General features: G+C 44.7%; 1 protein-coding gene across 2 annotated transcripts in view; it reads left to right on the forward strand.

Moving 5' to 3' along the window:
- Positions 1-3307: 3307 nt before the first annotated feature.
- LOC144096980 (uncharacterized) overlaps positions 3308-20341 on the forward strand; it is a 64804-nt gene continuing 47770 nt past the window's right edge. The window contains exon 1 of one of the 2 annotated variants that reach the window (XM_077629786.1): positions 3308-3397. The gene's annotated coding sequence lies outside the window, so the exon portion shown is untranslated. Of the gene's footprint in view, positions 3398-15065; positions 15194-20341 lie in introns of those variants that run through there. The other variant, XM_077629785.1, reaches the window with a different exon arrangement.

Here is a 20341-nt window from a genome sequence, read left to right on the forward strand (position 1 = left end):
CCCATTACACAAAACACACAAACACCAAAGTAGCACCAATTGAAATATCAGCAATGGAGATCTCGAATGCTATCGCATTCCATTCTTAATGCGTTATAAGGGTCCTCAAAGTTTTCCTTCTTTCTGTCTCTTCTCTACCTCTCTCTCTCTGCCATCTAAAGTTATTCGGGGCAGGTCACTGGCGGCACGACTTTAATTCATTAAGTTCGTGTCTTTCACGGTGAATAAACAATAACTGTGAAATAGTAACTTTGACGGTGAATTAACAATAACTTCGAAATAGTATCCTTGACGGTGAATTAACAATAACATTGAAAGAGTATCTTACAGGTTTCATTTATATATACGAATCGTTCTGTGTCTAGTGTGGAAGGGGCTTTCTGGCAAAAATATTCCATTGCGGCTGCGCATTGCCTCGGAACACAGAAATTATTTTCACCCATCAGGGTCAGTTTGTCCCATTTGTCCTATTCGAGGTCTCTAATTGAAGTGTAACTTTGTAGTTAAGCCTTACGATTAGGTTTCTATGAACGAACACAGTTTAGCTGCCGATTTGCGATAAATTTGAATCCTCGAAGCCATACGATACAGCTAATGAAACAATAGTTCGACTAGCCCGTATAAAAATGGTTTACATATATTTCTATACGCTTTTTATAGACTCTGTAGACATCCTTTAGACTTTTCCATCTGTCTATAGACAGTCTATAGACCATCTAGAGACAAAAGTATATAACCACCTTAATTTCTTTTTTCTATAGATAGTCTGTAGACTATCTATAGTCGAAAGTCTATAACCGCCTTAATTTCCTTTTGTCTATAGACGGTCTATAGAATAAAGTATACAACGGCCCTAATTTTCCTTGGTCTATAGACGGCCTATAGATTATCTATAGACTAAGGTCTATAACCGACTTTATTTCCCTTTGTCTATAGACAGTCTATAGACCGTCTATAGACAAGCCTATAACCGCCTTAATTTCCTTTCGTTTACAGACTGGTCTATAACCGCCTTAATTTCATTTTGTCTATAGACTAAAGTATATAACAGCACTAATTTGCCTTAGTCTATAGCTGGTCTATAGACTATCTATAGACTATAATTTATAACTGCCTTAATTTCCTTTTGTCTATAGATAGTCTATAGACTATTTATAGACTGAAATCTATAATCGCCTTAATTTATTTTTTCCTATAGACTATATATACACTGAAGTATATAACCGTTGTAATTTCATGTCGTCTACAGACTATCTAGACAGTTTATAGACTGAACACTAGAACTAACTTAATTTCCTTTCATCTATAGAGTCTATAAACCATCTATAGACTAAAATATAACCGCCTTAATTTACTTTTTGATATAGATGTTCTATAGACTGTCTATGGGCTGAAGTCTATGATAGGCCGAATGTTACCTTGTCTATGTAGACTTTACAGACTATAGAATAAGTCTATAAGGCCTTAATTTTCATTTGGCTATAGACATTCTATGGACTATCTATAGGCTAAGTCTATAACAGTCTTAATGTCTTTCCGTCTATAGACGACCTGTAGACGATCTGTAGACTAAAGTCGTTAACAGTTTTGTAGTACAGACTATCTATAGTATAGATAGTCTATAGTCTATAGGTCAGTCTATAACAACCCCAATTTCATATTTTCTGGCAATCTATGCACTGTCTTTCGACTAAGTCTAGAACAATGTCAATTTCTTTTTGCCCTGCATGCTGATGGGAACTGTATCGGTGACCGCAACTATGGCTAGAATCTTCCACCTCCTTCGCTATTTCGGGAATTAAAAAAAATATTCAGTGAGGACGATGCGACCCCCTCCTCTATGTTGTTTTTAGAAGCCTTAAAAAGCTCCTTTTCGTTGTGCCGTGACGTATATTGCGTACACAATTCAATAATATCTAAGGCTAACAGGTAAAGCAAGGAAAGGCATCCATTCTGAAGTAAGGGTGCCCGCAAACTGTATTATCAAACTAACACGCTCACCCTTGAAGGAATCGCTCCAGACAATTCCATTCCATCTTTCGATCGTTACTGTCCGCCACGCTTAATTCATAAACAAAGATCCCCAGGTGGTGAAATTATTCCGGAGCCCTCCACTACGGCACCTCTTTCTTCGTTTCTTCTTTCACTCCCTCCTTTATCCCTTCCCTTACGGCGCGGTTCAGGTGTCCAACGATATATGAGAGATACTGCGCCATTTCCTTTCCCCCAAAACCAATTATTATTATTATTATTATTATTATTATTATTATTATTATTATTATTATTATTATTATTATTATTATTATTATTATTATTATCAGCGATTCTACACTTCTCTTTAAAACGTCCGCAAATTAAAGGGGAAACACGGATGTGAGAATCCAAGGATGTGCTCATGTCTTAGAAACACCGCTAGGAGAGACTCAAAAAGCACAGTCATCTGCGCGATTAACATCTGTCATTTATACCTTTGCTGTTGGCATTATCGTGAAAAAGTGTTTCGACGCAGCAATCGCAAAGCCAGTTTCTTTAGTTCCTCCCCATACACCTGCTACTTCGGAGCTGATGACACGCTGATGTCGCCCATACCAGTTTTCTAAACAAGCACATGCAAAAAAACGTTATGCTATGCCACTTTTTAATTATTATTTGAAAAGTGTGCCACCTACTATTCGGTGGGAGATGCGGTGCGTGTGGACAAAGCAGAAAGGTTTCGGTTTTGTTTTTGCGAAAACAAGATTTTTTAAAGTGGAAGTGGAAAATTTCAACATATAAACCAATTGCCCTCTGTGGTCTTGGACACCAGATCAAGCTGTACTCGGCACGAGTGCGAGCGGTAAAGATACGACCGTGAAATGAGTTTCTGAATCACGTTTTACCCATTTTACCACGAGACGGCGGAAAATCATTCGGCTGCAAGCAACTGTGTGCGCGGTCGGTGTCTTCGGCGTGCTCTCTCGTGGATTCCGTTTTCATCGAAATCCAACTTCATCGTCCACTTGCGGTAAGTCTACACGATTATTTTTTATTCGTTCGGTTTACTAAACCACTCTAAGCAGAGCTGTGTGTGCAGAACAGATTATGTGCGCATCGACAAACGTCCTATCCTGGTTTTTAAACAGCGTTATAAGCAGCGGAAGCCATCGTGTTCTGGACTATGCCGCTTATCTCTGGGCCGCTATGTCTTTGATAACGCGCGGAAAGGCAGCCGGTGCGAAACCGGAGATGGCAAGCCGCTCCTCGCGAGCTGTCTACTGGCTTTATCGCGTTGCAAGGTATGCGCGGCCGGAGATATCGCTTCGTCAGTGAACGACGGCCGAAATGGAGCTACGCTTTGGTTAGCTCCGTGTGAGCTCGATTTGCTTGGCACATCCGGAAACGCACATCACGTTCTGAGGTGGATTATATTTATTTTTTAATCTTTATGTTATCGCCTGTCCTGACCATGGAGTCTGTTCATTGACAAGTGTGCATTGCTTGTTCTCGTTGCTCGCGTATGGATTCGTCCATCCCTGTTATCCGAGCCTTTGGCCACCGCCGCCGGCCTGCGGGAACTTCATTTTGAAAGCTTAGCGAAGGTGGTCTCGACGAGAGATGGCACTCCGTTCCGTGGGGCTAGTTCATGAACCCCGCTCACGCTTGCACAAATTTCTCCAATAGCATTTGTGCGAGAGGCAGAGTATGCGTTTCTGATCTCAGACTGCTGCACTATGAAAACGTCAATGTAATCACGGTGCTTATTTGCGCCACGAATGCAATTCAGCTCGCGCTGTGTTATTATGGCTGCGCCGGTTGATGAAGACGTTAATTATTTCATTGAAATAGTTCCTACTTTGAGCGCGATCGTTGCTTTCGTTGATTTTTCTAGCAGCGTTAGGTTAGGTTGCCTGCATGCAAGAACCACCTCTTTACTGTTCTCTTCGAGCTTCACTTGAAGGAAAAACTAGATGAATTTGAAAGGGTGTTTCATCGTGACAGTAATGCGTATGTTGTCTCAAGCTCACGTCTGCTTTTGAAACGGTGCGGCTGCAGCCACTACGTGCTGTTTCAGTTTTTGTAGCGATAGCCACATTACAGTAGCATTTCGAGCCTTCAGCGTGGCGGCGGCACGTGACCGTGGCGGCGCCGCCACGGTCACGTGGCTAGTCACGTGGTTGGTCACGTAGTGCGGAGCATCTGCTGCCGGTGGCGCGGCGCGCCGCGGCGAATCCGAGCTGCAACAGCGGTGCGCATGCGCCGTGTCAAGCGGGACGAAGATGAGGGAGGAACGCCCAGCGAAACGGAGTGGCGAAAGACCGACTTTGCATTTCGACTGAGCAAGTTCCACTCGGCCAGCTGTAGCTATCGCGTCACTCCAGGTTTAACCAGAGCTAAGCCACCGCCAATTTTTCTGATAATGAGCGCGGCATGGATGCGCTGCAACCCGCTTGTTTCTGAGAGCGCGTGCTGATGTATGAGTATTCTGTTCCGATCAGCTTAAGATAACGACAACGCAGCGAGCTATGGAAAGAAAAATGATAGGTGTAACGTTAAGAGACCGGAAGCGGGCAGAGCGGGCAGAGCGGGTGAGGGAACAAACGCGGGTTAATGACATCCTAGTCGAAATCAAGAGGAAGAAGTGGGCTTAGGCAGGGCATGTACTGCGAAGGCAAGATAACCGCTGCTCCTTAAGGGTAACGGAGTGGATTCCAAGGGAAGGCAAGCATAGCAGTGGGCGGCAGAAGGTGGGCGGATGAGTTTAAGAATTTTGCTGTGGATACGGTGGCCGCAGTTGGTAAAAGACAGGGTTAATCGGAGAGACACAGAAGAGGCCTTTGCCCTTCAACGGGCGTTGTCAGCCTGATGATGATCGCATATTCCCAGCCTGGATAGCTCGGAAATAAACTAAATTTGTAAGTATATTGACCGGCATCTCGTTTGTGAAGACCGTGTCGTGTGGTGACCTTTTTCAATGGTTGTAGACTGTCTGCCTATAGACGATGGTCTACTAAAGGTTTATTAGACAAAGGTATACAGACTGTCTATAGACAAAGGTCTATTCCACTGCCAGGCCATATACGTATGTAATTTGTCTGTAGACTTATGTCTACTGGACTAGTAGACTTTTGTCTATAGACAGAAATCTACAGGAACTGTATGGCCAAAAGTCTATAGATCGTCCATAGACCTGTGTCTATTAGACGATCTGTAGAGTTGTGGCTATACAATAGACAAGTCTGCTAGAATTGTGTGGCCATAAATCTATAGACTAGTCTATAGGATTTGTTTATAGAAAGTCTGTAGGCTTGATAGACTAGTCTATAGACAGTCTACGGACTGTCTATAGAAAATTTTGTAAGGCAGAATCGCGTCATGCGATGGACCAGCGCGAAGAAAAAGGAAGCATTGCCGATAGGCCCCAGTAACGGGCTTCCTCTCTTCCTCTGCTATCAGAACGATGCTCGGGTGAACACAAAGTGAATGGATAACACCCACTATGGAGTAGCTTGGCAGGTTCACCACTTCGGCATAGCTGCTGCACTCGCATCATGGTTCAGCATCCAAGCATACAAACGGAAGGAGTGTTTGGACAGCCTGCTTTCAGGCAAGGAGCTCTGCGCCATTTTTTGCCTCGTTTTCCCATCTCTCGAATCCATTAATTAAATCATTAAAGACGTTTTTAGTTACGCCACACAAGCCAACACCGAAGCAAAGACCACGAAAAAAAATGAAGGGTTGATGTCCCACTGTGGGCCACAATAGAGCTCGCGCAGCTCCAGGGATCGATCTAATAAACCACACTGGGCCCTTAATAGCTATCACATCATAGCCTAGATCAACGCCAGACAACGTCTCAGGAAAGGTTTTACCCTTCGTTTGTTCTGCAGTCTAGGTCCGTTCAGTCACCGTTGACAGCAGACCAAAACGAAGCTCTAGGTACAACAATCTCGTGGCGCAGCTTCAGCGGCCTTGTACTGCTGTCTTCGATACGGAAATTCATTCGGCTCCAGTCCTAAACCTACACACAGGAAGGGGGTCACAATGTAGCGCGCGAATGTGCGCTGTCTTCGACACCAAGGCGCCGACTATTTTAACACTATCAATGCTGCAGCGATCCAGTAACGTGCGTTGAATTCTGCCATCGATGCGATATAGAAACCGGGACGAACTAAAACGATGCTAAATTGCTTTTATAGCTTACGGTCTGCGGCGTAACGAGTCCATTGATGCGCTGTAAGAACGTTCGCCGGTACCGAAGTACTTATCGATTTATTGATGCCCCACTGAACACTTTAAATGTGAAGCGTATTGGTGTCACCTGCTCTTCACAGTTCGGCCGCTTTTTAGATTGCAGAGGTGTAAAGTGAAAAACGGAGTGCGGTGAATGGCTGCAATAACCTCTGTCCGAAAGCTTCCTGTTACTGTAGTGTGATATAAAAGAGTCGCCATCGGCTTTCGGTAAAGGAGACCAATCATTTTCGCTTAATGTCGGCAACAAACAAAAAAAAGGAAATTTCGTTCTCGACGATTGCCGTTGCAAGCCACCTCGAGGCCATGGACAATTTCACGGATATTTTTATTTATTTTCTTTACTGGAGTCATGTGATACGTAAGCTTTTTGCGCAGTGAATACAATGTATACTAGCATACGCGGACGGCAAAAGCCTGCAAACGGCGATCTGACGGCACATTTGTTGAAATGTTCTGGACAGCATCTATTGAATGAAACTTCGGTACCACACTTTTTCCTTTAGCTACATAAACAGTTCAATTCAGGGTCACCATGCACACTGTACATCACTTGCATCGCTTCTTGGCTGTTGACACAATTGCGTTGCTAGGGCGTAGAGAAAGTATAAGTAGAGTCGGTCAAACGTTCCTAGGCCACAGGATCTGCTTTCGAGCACTGTAGTCGGGCAGTTATGACACCCCGGAATCCCAAAACGTCTGTAGGTTATAGGAGAAGTATTATTCTCACCTCTGTGAACCTTGATAGCTTTATTGCTATCATAAATGGCAGAATACGCCGCTGAAAAGCAGGCCCTGTGGCATGGGAACTTTTCACCAACCCTGTACTTAGACTGTAGAAACACATGGAGGTTCCCCACAACAACCCCTGACCTCCATTAAAGGAGTTATGCTGGGTGCATGTTACGCAAGCAGGCACGACCTCCGGGTTTCTAATCGCTGCAAAGTTAACACGTGAATAAACAAGATACGGCGAGACTGCTGTGTTCTCCCGCTGGACGCCGTGCATCAAATAAACCCTATTCATTTCTAGAACACAATCCAGAGCATCGTTATGTAACTCTCATGACCATCTATCATGCTCCGTACTCGAGGCTTTTGAGGTAAATGAAGAAAAGACAATTTCCGTGTAAATTTAACTATTAAATAACACTTTCTTAGTCGTTATTGTAATTTCTTTTGCATGCTAACTGCCATGTGAGTGGCGCGTAATCCATAAGGGAAAAAGAAACCCACAAAGTCCGCTGAAGACGATGGTATATAAACGCACTGTCTGCGACTAGATATCAAGCCTTCGCTACATACGCGTTTCCGACAAAATCGCACGGCAGTGAGAATGGAATAATTTCTTTATCCTGTTTCCTCCGAACCACTCGTCAAGCTGTACGTGACCCGCTTATTGCACTCCAATCACTTCTTTCAAGCCCATTCAACCGCTGTTATCTCTCTCTCTCTTTCTATCTCTCTCTCGCGTTCTCTGTCTTTATGAATGCAACCTAACAGAGGGCCGCGCAACAACTCGGTTATAGAGACGTGCTTAGCCTGGTTCCCTCCAGCTCGTAAAACAAGATTAAAATTGCTCTTTTTTCCACATTAGGAACCGTTACTGTTAGGGGCACAGTGCCGTTTTTCTGGACGTGACACTGGCAATTCTCCGCGTCCACGTTTGGGCTTCTTGTTTTTTCCTTCGCGCGAGCCAGCCATCCTCAGCGTCTAGAAAACGCTCTGTCGAGGCTTGATCAAAGAGCGGTACAAAAAGGAAACTATGGAAGAAGCTATAAGCAGGCACAGGCGACGCAGTATCCGGAGGCCCCCCTTCTGGTTCTTCCGGAAAGAGGCAACATTCCCCGGCGCAGCGGCGGCGATATAAACGCACCTCATCATTCTAAGCGCTGCCATGTCAGCATTTTGCGAAGAAAGCGTTGTGCGGTCCTTCGGTCTGCCCGCTGGACACTATCTGTGTTTGAAGGAAGTGCTCTGTAAGAGCAGTTTAGCGTGCCTGTTATGACGGAGGGGGAGAGGCTTCAAGAAACTAAAAAGGAAGGGGGGTTGGGGGTAGGGGAAAGGTAAAACGGAGAGCAAAGGGAGGGAGAATACGATGAGCGTTGTGAACGGAAAGTAATGACAGCGCGATAGGCGTGTGCTAGTTACCTCCTAACTACAGCTCGTACAATGAAATCGTAAACCACGTAGAACGTGCCACGATTTTCCAGAGAAGGCTCTAGCATGGAGGCACTCTATACAGGGTGCTTCACCGAAGACTTTTTAAAATAATTTTTAAAATTAGGCTTTTCGAGTTAGAAGACCGCTTTTTTTGGTATAGCATTGTCAGCGGTGTAGTATATCGAAGCTAAGACGTGCTGACTAGATGGCTGGTTAATTAATATTGAATAGCTAACTTTTCAAGTATTATTAGTAGGCTCCTTAATTATTGAGAGGCCTGTAGCTCACCGTAAGTAATATCCATATCAGTTTTTAGAATTTCCAAAACGCTGTTACCCTCGACGCTGTGGTCCAACAAATTGTGGCTTATAGTAACGCACCTCTTATAGTAACACACCTCTGAAAACAAATTAAACAGACGTCAGACCAATTTAGTTACAGGCAAGTATAAATCTAAACAAACGGTAGTATTACCTTGGCTCAGATGAAGACCCCGTCGCCAAGAACGCCATTCCGGCATTTATTTTGCTGCCCTTTTCCTGTCCTCACACTGGGGCTAAAAATAGCTGCACGCGCGAAGACAGATCGGTGAGTAGGAAACCGAGGCGTCAGGTTGACTAATGCCAGCACGCCTGTCGCTGTCATCTCCGATTTTGTGAAAAGCAAGGCAAGTGCCGGGAGTGCTCAATCTAAGCCTAGACGTGAGGGAAGCAGTCTGCTCTTATCTAAGTTAAAAGCGCACTGACTGGAAAACACGCATAAAACAAAAAAGAATAAGCGAAAACTAAAAACGTACGTTAGGGCTGGCCGTTTCTTTAGTCACATCTTGAGTAATAAGCAACGTTTCTTTAGTTATGGAAAGTTGGCGAACGCGCTACGACCCTCATAAAAATTACCCATAGACTATCTATAGTCTTCAAATAGACTCTTGCCTTTTCTGTGGGTATTTCCTTTCATGGTGTTCATGGTTTCATGGTGGGTCTTCATTAGTCAATAGACTGTCTATAGAAAAAATTACCTAAGTATACGGCCATAAATCTATAGATTGCTTATAGACTGTATGTAGGGTTTGTATTGCCTCTACAGTAGTTTATAGTATTTGTCTATAGAAATTCTATAGAGTATTGACAAGTGTCTATCGACAGTCTATAGACTGCCCAAAGAAAATTTTGTAAGGGGTAACTTTGCCTCTGGTCACATTTCCCGAAAGCGTCGCTAGTGACGCACTGAGACCAGACCACGTGGTCAGCATGGGGGAACAGCGAAGCTGCTAGAGTAGTCTTGGGCAGCTTACCTGCTAAGGAAGCAAAGGATGACCGTTCGTTCTTCTGTGCACGGCCACATAGCGCTGGAACGCGATTCAACAGTCCAGTAAGAGCGGACATGTGTAATCGACAAAACTTCTTCAACTATTCAATACCGTGGCAGGCAGGTTTTTAGCTGGTTATTTGTACCAGGTTCATTAGATACCTCTCTAATAACATCATTATATTCCTTGTATTTTAAAATAGTTTATTCAAGGAAGTATTTCTGGCGGAAATATTTCGCTCATATTTAATTAGTATGGCATTTTTATTTGTTTTTGGCAAAAAAAGTAGGTGTAAATTGCGTTGGCAACGAACGTTTCAAATAAAATACTCTACCGAGGTAGATAAAGCAAAATGAGTTTTAATTACTTCTGTGGCATCGCAACCCAATGTGCCAAAAAAGCCTTCGTGACCGCATCATACAGCTCTAAAGCAACGTTGAGAATTTTGTGTCCGATGACGCTCTGAGCACAGTTTACATTATGGCGTGATGAGATGACGCGACCAGTTCGATCACAGCGCCGTCCCTTTCGCATAACTGCCGGGTCCCACTTTTCTGGCATTGAAGGCGCTTTCGGTTTCACAGCTATACCCTGATCTAGAAACGGCGGTAAGAGGACAGAGCCCGCTGTACCCCGAAGAGCTGCCAGTCGGAAGAACCAAAGTGCCTTCTTCGGGAGTGACTCACCGGCTCGGATGGAATGATGTAAAAGCCGAATGAACAAACTGCGGGAGGTACTGGTTGTCCCAGGTTCATTTGGCGCGGCGACCAAATAAGCGGCGGAACACATCCAACGCATGGACACAAACCGATACCTTAAAAAAAAAATGTAGGCAGATGCGTGCGGTAGTACCCACAAAGAAAGCCAGTATCGGCAACTATTTCGGCGGATTAGCGTATCGATGGCTAACCGTTGTATACTATGGCACCGCTTAAGCTACTCAGGGACACCCAAGATAGACGTCATCACGATCGTTTGCTAGCTTGTTCGCGTTGTAGTCAAACGGCACAAACTGAAATTCGCTTTGGTTTAACAAGACATAATGAAAACCGGTGCGCTCATTCATGCGATGACATTAGAGTTCACGTCAATGCAAAATCCACCGCCCGGTCAAGGAATTCTCTGGGTGGTGGAGAGAGGTCATGGGACCGTGCGACGTCATCACAACCTGTCCACCGTAGCAGGTGGTAACATGGCCACCAGATTGTGAGCAAGCTACCCATTGTGGCAGGTGGAAATTGAATTAATAATTAGTCAATGCAGACCACGTGACCTTGTGACGTCGTCAGGCGCTACCCACCGGCTCATGAGCACAGCACACCGACTGCAGCTAGCAGCCCGAATATGCTGTTTGATGCGCGGACAAAGCAGAGAAGCTGACGCAAAAACACAGAAGTTCCAACAGAAGCTGTGGCATACCTGTTATCTAGCGTATTCCACTCTTAAGTTAATTTAAGCGTCCCCATAGATTTTACACCGGCGCCCATACCCTCCAGCACAAAGCTGTTACGGCAGTCGTCGGCCCTCGGAGCACCTCTACACATTTCCACAGAGAAGTGTCCTCCCCAACCGACGCAGAGACTTTGGCCATAGCAGAAGCGATTACCCTTCACTATCACTTGTCGCCCGCCGTCACCATACGTTCACGCTGTCGGACTGCACTAAATGCATTCGAATCTCAGAAACTCCCTCCGCATATCGTAAACACTCTGCTACAATACCTGTCCGCCCAACCATACGCTCCATGTTCGCCTTGAATGAATTCCTGGGTACCGGGCAACTAAGAAGACTCTGACTTGACCTGAGAAATGAAACACAAACACGCAAATAAAACACGTACAAGACTTGAAGCATCCAGCAACAGAAGCAGCAGCCCGCACACGCAAGCGCCCACGCTGAGAACACTAATAAAGGAGCAGTCGAAATCGACAGAAAACTTGTTATAACTAGCAGCAACGCGCTACTTGAAGGTGCGCACTCAAAGAACGTCTGAACCCACGAGGGCGCACTAAATGGAGGCCTCGAGACTCGTACGAGCGCTGCTCTCTTTGGGACTCACCGCCCACTTCAGGCGCCTGCAGGTAAGCGTACTATACGCGGAATCAGTCGAACGCAGTGAACAGGAAAACGCGTCCACTCTCGGCTGCTTCAAGAACCCTTTTACATCAAGAAGCTGGAAATGAAGGCTCGATCATACTGAGTGCATGTCCTCGCTTCTCGCTGAAAGCAGGCATCGTGTTCTTAGGATTTCAGAAGCATAGCGTGTTCCTGTACCGTGCCGGCTGCATTGTGAGGTAATTGGCTTCAGTCCAGCCCTCACATCCCCCGGGAACTCCGCTGCTGCCGGACTTCAATAAATATCTCCCACGCGCCCTTTTCAAGCCACGAACCATGAAGCGGGATTTTTTATTTTTCATTTCTAGCGCCGTTAGAACCAAAACTTGAACATCACGTTCCTCGTTTGTATAGCAAATCTCTGACAAAGGCAATTAGTTTTTTGATATCGAATCATAAGCGGACCCAAGTCTGGGTTTCGCACTACATATTCAAGTGTGTAGTTTTTGTTTATTATTATTTTCTTCGCCCCACTGTGGCGTTTGCGTGGTTAGGGCTCTCGACTGCCAAGCCCGGGGACATGGATTCGATCCCGGCCACTGTGGGCGCGTTTCGGTGGAGGCGAAACTCAAGGCGAAAAAAAAAAAACAAAACACGTGGTCGATGTCAATCCGAAGCCCTTCATTACGATATCCCTCATAATCCATGTGCCGCTTCTCAAAATTAAATCGCATATTTTATTACTATTTTTTTTTCTTTTATACACTGAGAACCCCTTCAGAACTCCGGACGAAAATTAGTAGTCTAGTCGTGACGAACGACTGAAGTTGCGGAAGTACGGCGCATTAAGCATGCTCTACACGATGCTGGCAGTGCTCACAGATTCAACAGGAAATGACGTATTGAATATTGTTCTGACTTCCAAATTGAGTGTTTTCAAAATTATCTCCCACCCAAAAACAACATGGTCGTTTCCAGTAGAGAATAAAGACAGCGCCAGTAGAGAGCAAAAACGAGAGGGTTCTTGCAAGCAAGTTTATAGCTGCCACAGGCAGTTCCCGCCCTCAATATTGTTAGCGGCTGTCAAGCAGCAACAACAATCACGCGTTTCCCCTGCAGAAGCGTACATTGCGAACTTACTTTTCAAGCGCATGGACAAAACGTGTCCCTCTTGAGTCACTTTCATCTGTTTGCGGTAATAAAAAAAAAACGGTACACCTGGAACACCGAACGTCCCTCAATAAAGCCGGTGTAACAATTTTAGTTCATTCCTATCTGTAAACTTAAAAGAATTTCTGCCTCTTGTTTTATTTTTATTATTCCAGGGCTTTTCCGACTGACTGCCTGAAATAGCGGCAGCGGCGCAGGTAGAACCGCAGTTCCTTGACTAGAATCGTTTACCTTCGCGTCCTCCTCTCTTTTATTTTCATGCTTGAAGCTGACGCAGCCGGCAGTGCGAAAGAAAAGGTAAGAGGTCGTCCGCGAGCGGCAGAACTCCTAGGCGATGACGGCAAAGCAGCAAATGGCAGCCTTTCAATTCACCGTGCAGCTGCTTCGGTTGCAAAAGGATGGGCTTACTTTTCCTTCTTTTTGCTTTTCTTCGTTACCTTTTCTTCAACATGCAAGTAAGCCTCACAGAGACGGCAATTGCTGAAGACTGGAGGAACTCGGCGTTAGCAAGACAAAGAACTGCTTTTCCGGTGTATTTAAATTTGTTTTTCTCTCATGGCTGCTCCAAGTCCCGCCCACCTCTCCCCTCGTTACCACTAACAACCTTGCGTTAATTTGCTTATCTTTCATCTACGCATCCCTCATGTACTTCGTCGGTTTCTTGGGACATACAGGTACTTCGGAAACCGCGGCACCATGTATATTTCAACAATCGAGTTTGCCATGTTGCGTGTTGCCGCAGCCCCATCTAAACGTGTCCTGCGTTGTCTTGTTGCACGCCGCGTGTCCCTCGCTACAATTCACCAAGAAGTCGAATTCCATTGCGTACGTGATGGATGACCCGCTTAAGCTAATTCATTCAACGAGTGTCCTCACCGAATGTGAGAACAATCACACACTTGGTCATTCGTCCCAGAAATCTTCTTGTTGCAAACCTTTTATTAATTTGCCAAAAAACGAAAAGATATAGAGAGGGAGAGAGAGAGGATTAAGGAAAAGCAAGAACCTCCCGGTGCATATATATATATATATATATATATATATATATATATATATATATATATATATATATATATATATATATATATATATATATATATATATATATATATATATATATATATATATATATATATATATATATATATATATAGTGGAAGCAGTCAGGGTTGCTCAACGGGCCAGTGAAAACTTGCACAGTGAAAAGGTCACAACTGGTTCGATTATCTAGGTTTATTCACCAACGGTTCCAGACGGTGGACCGTCCTTCATCAGGGTTAAGTCGAATGAATACACAGATGTGCGCATTTACGGTCCTAAATGCAGAGGGAGAGGAGGCACTTCTCTCTCTCTCTCTGTGTCGGCGTCCACTAAGGGGAAAGGAGAATGGATGTGAAACAAGTTAAAAAAGCTAGTTAAAATACAGAGGTGACAGACATGCAGCAGAGCTGAGAGGGTTGGATTTTCGCCGAGAATACCTAAGCAAGAATCTCCCTCTGCATTTATGACCGTAAATGCGCACATCTGTGTATTCATGCGACTTAACCCTGATGAAGGACGGTCCATTGTCTGAAACCGTTGGTGAATAAACCTAGATAATCGAACCAGTTCTGACCTTTTCACTATATATATATATATATGCAAGACAGGAAAGGCAGGCAGGCAGGCAGGCAGGCAGGCAGGCAGGCAGGCAGGCAGGCAGGCAGGCATGCCTAATATATTCAGTATTCAGTGCTACTTACCAAAAGAATTTTCAGGTTTATGCAGAATTCTTGTTGTTCAGGTGCAATCACACAAAGCATACTTTCTGTGGCTTTTGTGAAAATGTTGCTCTTTACCTCGCAGCTATAGATGCACCCTATGTTGCTCTTTACTTCGCAGCTATCGATGCACCCTATGTTGCTCGCTACTTGATTCTTACTCTGGAGCAGGTCATTTCTTTTTAAGTCGAAGTCGCACCAACTACAGAGATGGATTCCAACAGCATCTCAAAAATCACTTTTTGTTTCCTATGGCATTACTAGGGATATATTATGCGGTGCAGGTTTGAATCCTATTTTTTTCTTATCAGCAGCACCGCAGTTAATGTTTGCATTACTTGTAAAGATCTGAAATATTTTTTTTTCAGTTCTATGGTTTACGCGAATGTGGTGCGAGTGCGAAAAACAACGAGCTGATTGCCAAAGAGCTGAACCCAGCGATAAGGGGGCTGCACATCGAACACGTAATATGTAAACAGGAAGCAGCACGAAAAAGCATTAGAAACAGGTGAGAAGGTACTTCCATTTCATGAATGCGTTCGGGGCGCTCTACGCCATCTAAGCAAACCAAGGGCTGTACTTAAAAGTTATCCGTCGTGACTGGCGTGACTCGGAAGTCAGCTAGACAGCAGCAAAATTGATGGGCGTTTTTGTCTTGTTCAGACTGACTACGTCAGAATCACGTGGTCTGCGTGAACAAATACAAAGAAAGAACGGCAAGATGACCTGGAATTAGGAAATTTATAGCGGGTAGAAAAAACATACGAGAGCAGTGTGCAGAGTGTATCACTTTACATGTTCCAAGGTATCATAGCATTCAGGCTTAATCGAAACTCGGTCATAATTATTTGTAGTTACCTGATACACACGCACTTACTTTTGTTCTATAATATTTATAGAACTAATGAAGAGAAACTTTGAACATCTGTGAATGATTATTTGATCCAGACTAATAAAATTGATCCCCGTTCATAACGTTCATGTTATTTACGACGTACATTCACAGTGGCGCATAAAGGTATAAGAGGGCCTGGCATAAAAAAAACCTAACTAGAATATTTGCAACTCAACTGCTTTTAATTCTGCACAAGTCTCGAACTTTGTAGATACCTCCAAAAATTTACAAATACCATTCAGGCAGAAGATAAAGCAGTGAGTTGAAGGATTAACGTGGCGGCACACAGTGAGGAAGCAGTTGTACTTGCAGCTCCAGGTGGCGAGCCTTTCCGCTACGACCACAGGCTAATTACGCCTGGGCGGACAGCTGGAGCTTTCTAGATGCGACAGGCAAGAACGCTCTGAGGAAACACGGGCACTCGGGAGACAGCCGGGAATTGTATGGAGATGTGTGAGCCGAGGTTGTTCCTTTGCCAGCAGCCAAAATGCGCTCGTTCGTTGTACGCCGGAAGAGAAGTTATCCCACGCTGCCTCCGCAGTCAATGGTCGGAGGTCAGTGACCTCGCGGACGGCCAAACCATAGAAGACACCTTGAGCCGACGGCTCTAGACAAAAACAAAACGAAAACAACTTCCCGTATCCACCTGTCGCCATCGTCTGTCTTGGACAGCATTGCCAAAGAAACGCGTTTTCTTTTTTATTATTTATTTTCTCCTTCCTTGCAAATATCAGCCGAGCCACTTCGTGTGTTCTGCTACCGTCAACATTCGAATGTTCAACGTTCGTATTTGGCTAGAAATGTTTGCGCCGTGATACGCTTGGCTTGTTCAATGAGGGTTGCTTTGATGCTGCAACCCGTGTGGTTGTAGTTTGGTTCGGTTCTGTTGCATGTAACGAAATCGATTATTAAGCTGAGGTATGTCTTACTTGTTCCTTCACGACTGCATGACTGAACTTGTAAGAGGCTTTCTACTATATATTTGTAGGAAAAGATGTGGTTTTATTTGGTAATTAGCAGTGTCATTTAACCATAAATATGACCAATTATTTGTGTCAATATGTGCAAAAGCCATGCAACTTTTTAGAACGTTTGTGATGTCGAAGGCACAAGATGTCACGTCATACGAAAGCAAAACATCGATGCGGATATGATTTGTTGCTACGTTTTTTAACCTGGTGTGAGGCTACGAAACAAATGTGTATCGTTACATCGTGCGTTCTCGCAATCAATATATATGTTCGAGCAGTGACAACAGGGCATTATTAATTTGTAACGGTGATCCGACCCATGCGTGAGGCTCGCCAATGTTCTCAGGAGCTAAAGACGCAGAGTGACTCTGCTGAATGCATCGTTTCTTTATTTTCTTGTAGTTTTTGGATCAAATTGTCGTGTTCGCTGAATAGCTTTTAAGAAGAGAAAAAGATTAGAAATAAGAGCTCGTGCGAACCCTTCGCGGGACCATTGTGAATCAAGATTTGCTCACTAGGCCAAATGGGGCCTACCTCCTTCGCCAACCGACGGTCTATCACTTCGTCCTAACAAACTGAACAGTCTGTTGACCAAAATAATGATGAAGCTGTCTCCAAATCTGCGATACTTTTGAGCACACTTATCTCAACAGTGCACTTTCAAATACGAATTCGCGGAGTTCCCGGGTTCGAATCCGACCGCGGCGGCTGCGTTTTTATGGAGGAAAAACGCTAAGGCGCCCGTGTGCTGTGCGATGTCAGTGCACGCTAAAGATCCCCAGGTGGTCGAAATTATTCCGGAGCCCTCCACTACGGCACCTCTTCTTCCTTTCTTCTTTCACTCCCTCCTTTATCCCTTCCCTTACGGCGCGGTTCAGGTGTCCAACGATATATGAGACAGATACTGCGCCATTTCCTTTCCCCAAAAAACCAATTATTATTATTATTAAGTCTGAACCGCGCAAAAAGCTTCGAACTCATCGAAAAATTAGCTATAGCCCACGCAGCAACAGTATTGGTTCGAGCATCTTGTCTATGGAGTTTTTAGAACAAACAGCTCATTGCTCCACCTCTGAAATTTTTGCACGGGATAATGCTTAGAAATCAACATAAAAAGTTAAATATAGATATGACGAACTTCAGGTGCCCTTTCAAAAAAAAAAAACTAAGCTATTAAAAAATGCAGTGTTTTCTTTCAATAGAGCATGATTGTGTTTTTTTAATGCAGACATGCGTTTAACGGCTACATTTTCATCTCCCTTGTCCACATATTTTTGCCCGACAGTCTGTACATCCACGCCGGTAGAAAACTCGTGATCACGATAATAAAATAAAGGCTTAAAGGCACACTCTAAGGTGGAGTTTGAATTCTTGCCTTCTAGGTGCGAAGCCGGCGCCTCCAAAGACTCGGGTATCGGCGAACTTTTTAATTATTAATCGCATGAAAAAACTGGCGGTGGTTTAGCTCTGTTTAAACCTGGAGTGACGCGATAGCTACATCAGGCCAGTTCCACTCCCATTCCATTCCGTTTCGCTGGGCGTTCCTTCTCCATCTTCGTCCCACTTGACACGGCGCATGCGCGCAGCTGTTGCAGCACGGTTTCGTCGGCGCGTCGCGCCGCCAGCAGCAGCAGCTGCTCCGCACCACGTGATCATCCACGTGACCAGGGGTGGCCACGGTGGCCACGCTGAAGGCTCGAAGAGGGGGCGTAGTGCAGCCATCGCTACAAAACACCCTCTCTCCTCCGAGAACAGTGAACCTTGGTGCGGGAGGTTCATGCTGCGCTGGATCAACCTCCTGATTGGTTGCCGTTTTTTGAAGCATGGGTACATGTGCCCCGAACTTTGATGTTCCCGCGCATTGAGGCGTGTGATGGCATGAGAATGTATGACGGGGTCGCGGAATCACTATGGTATTTGTTTAGCTAAACCAGCAGATGTTCCACGTTCCATTGAAGAGTGTAATTTTATTAAGATTTACGCGCTCTTCAACCCATTTAACGGTGTAAATTTAAGCATTCAGCATCAGCCATTTCAAGTGGTTTATAAAACTGATTAGGTATCGCCACAGTGTTCTTCTTTTGCAACTTCAGCAGTGACGACCATTTACCTAACCCACAGCCGTCACATGCATTAAATGTCTGTAGCTGTGCCTGCTCTTGGCGACCGCGTTCCTCATGCGTACGACTGACCAACCTCGCATGGAAAGTGCGATATTACCGGGAATAAAAAGCTGAGGCGCCGAGAATAGGCAAGAACTCGACGTAGACATGGCGTAGACGCTACGTCACCGTTACTACCGCACGACTGCTTACTACTGAAGTAACGAACGAATGCATAAGGGCTTGTTTAAAACAATAACAACGATAGTTACACACTGTATTGTCTATATCGCTGCATTAAGCACAAGCTGCCTTTCAAGACGTTAATACTACGCACTGGCATATAATGCAGACTGCACGGAAGTAGTTTGTAGTTGGTTATCTGTTCCGCAGTGCGAGGCCGTCACATTAATATAGGCTCAATGTAATAAAATACGACGTTAGGTGGAATTGTTTTCATCATGGCAGACAATTCATCAAAATTGTGCCTTGCGGCACGCATACTACCCCGCATGGAAAATTACGTCCGAAGGTATCGAAAGTAGTTAAGTCAGCTTACCTGTCGGAACAACTTGTGTGCGGAGAAGCTATCCTTACGGCACGTAGGAGTCGCATGGTATGGTACTCGAGAAACGTGCGGGATGTCAGACGCTCTAAATGACTAATATAGAAAAAAATAGGACCGGTCATTAACAGTTGCCTGCTTTCTAACTATGCGGCAGAAATTTAAATGAAAGGGTGGAGACACAAAGCTTTTTTGTCGGTGTGTGTGTTCTTTTTATTTCTGCCTTGAAAGAGGCCTACCGGCCTAGTAATCATGAAAATGAGCCCAAAACACCAAATAGCCAATTACAAATGATTTTGTACCAGCCATTTCGGTCTCGGTCGGTGGCAGCGCTGAAGTGCTCATTGACGTCATTGATTTTATCGTTTGTTTGAGTTCGAACTTTTGTGTCTGTACCCCTGAAAGGAAGGCTGAAATTATTGTGAGAAGACAAAGGAGAAGAAGGCGGCCACAAGCTTGCAGACCTCGCCTGCACAGCGCCGGCTAAACTGCGCAGAAATTTAGGTACCGAATTTCGGCATACTGCATCGCAAAACTTTTTTTTTTTCGAGAAGTGTGGCATGAGGCAGAAGTCGCGAAAGGCGGAAGGAATTCAGGGGATAGAAAGTTAAAAAAAAAAAGTTGAGACTACGTTTTTACGAAAGAAGCGGCCGAGATTGTGTCAGTTGCGTTTTTTGGCTGGGTAACAAAGCTATTTTTAAAAAATGTCAAAGAGGCAGGAAGAATCCCACACTCATGGTACGCATAAGGCTCTAACGAAAGATTGAAACGCCAGCCGCTTATTTCGAGTCATGCTATTTATGTCGAGGGATAATTCGTGTACATTACGACCTGATGCTGCAGTTATGCTCACACTCGTCACGAGAACTACAAACAGCTACGCACTGAAAATAAATATCCATCGGGCACAGGGCCCTGTGGAAGCCGGCACTAATGTCGCCGGTATAGATGTACTGCACTGATGTGAAATTGGCCGCCGTGCTTGAGACCAGCACTTTACCAAATCCACTTATCGCAACCTCCTCCAACATGCATTGCAGAAACTATCTGTAGAACACCGTCATGGCCTCCGTTACTCCAGGTGCAACGAATAGGTTATCGAGCGTTCATAAGGAAAAGGCAA

Source organism: Amblyomma americanum, chromosome 7 (assembly GCF_052857255.1).
Source record: "Amblyomma americanum isolate KBUSLIRL-KWMA chromosome 7, ASM5285725v1, whole genome shotgun sequence".
NCBI classification, from domain to species: Eukaryota; Metazoa; Arthropoda; class Arachnida; order Ixodida; family Ixodidae; genus Amblyomma; species Amblyomma americanum.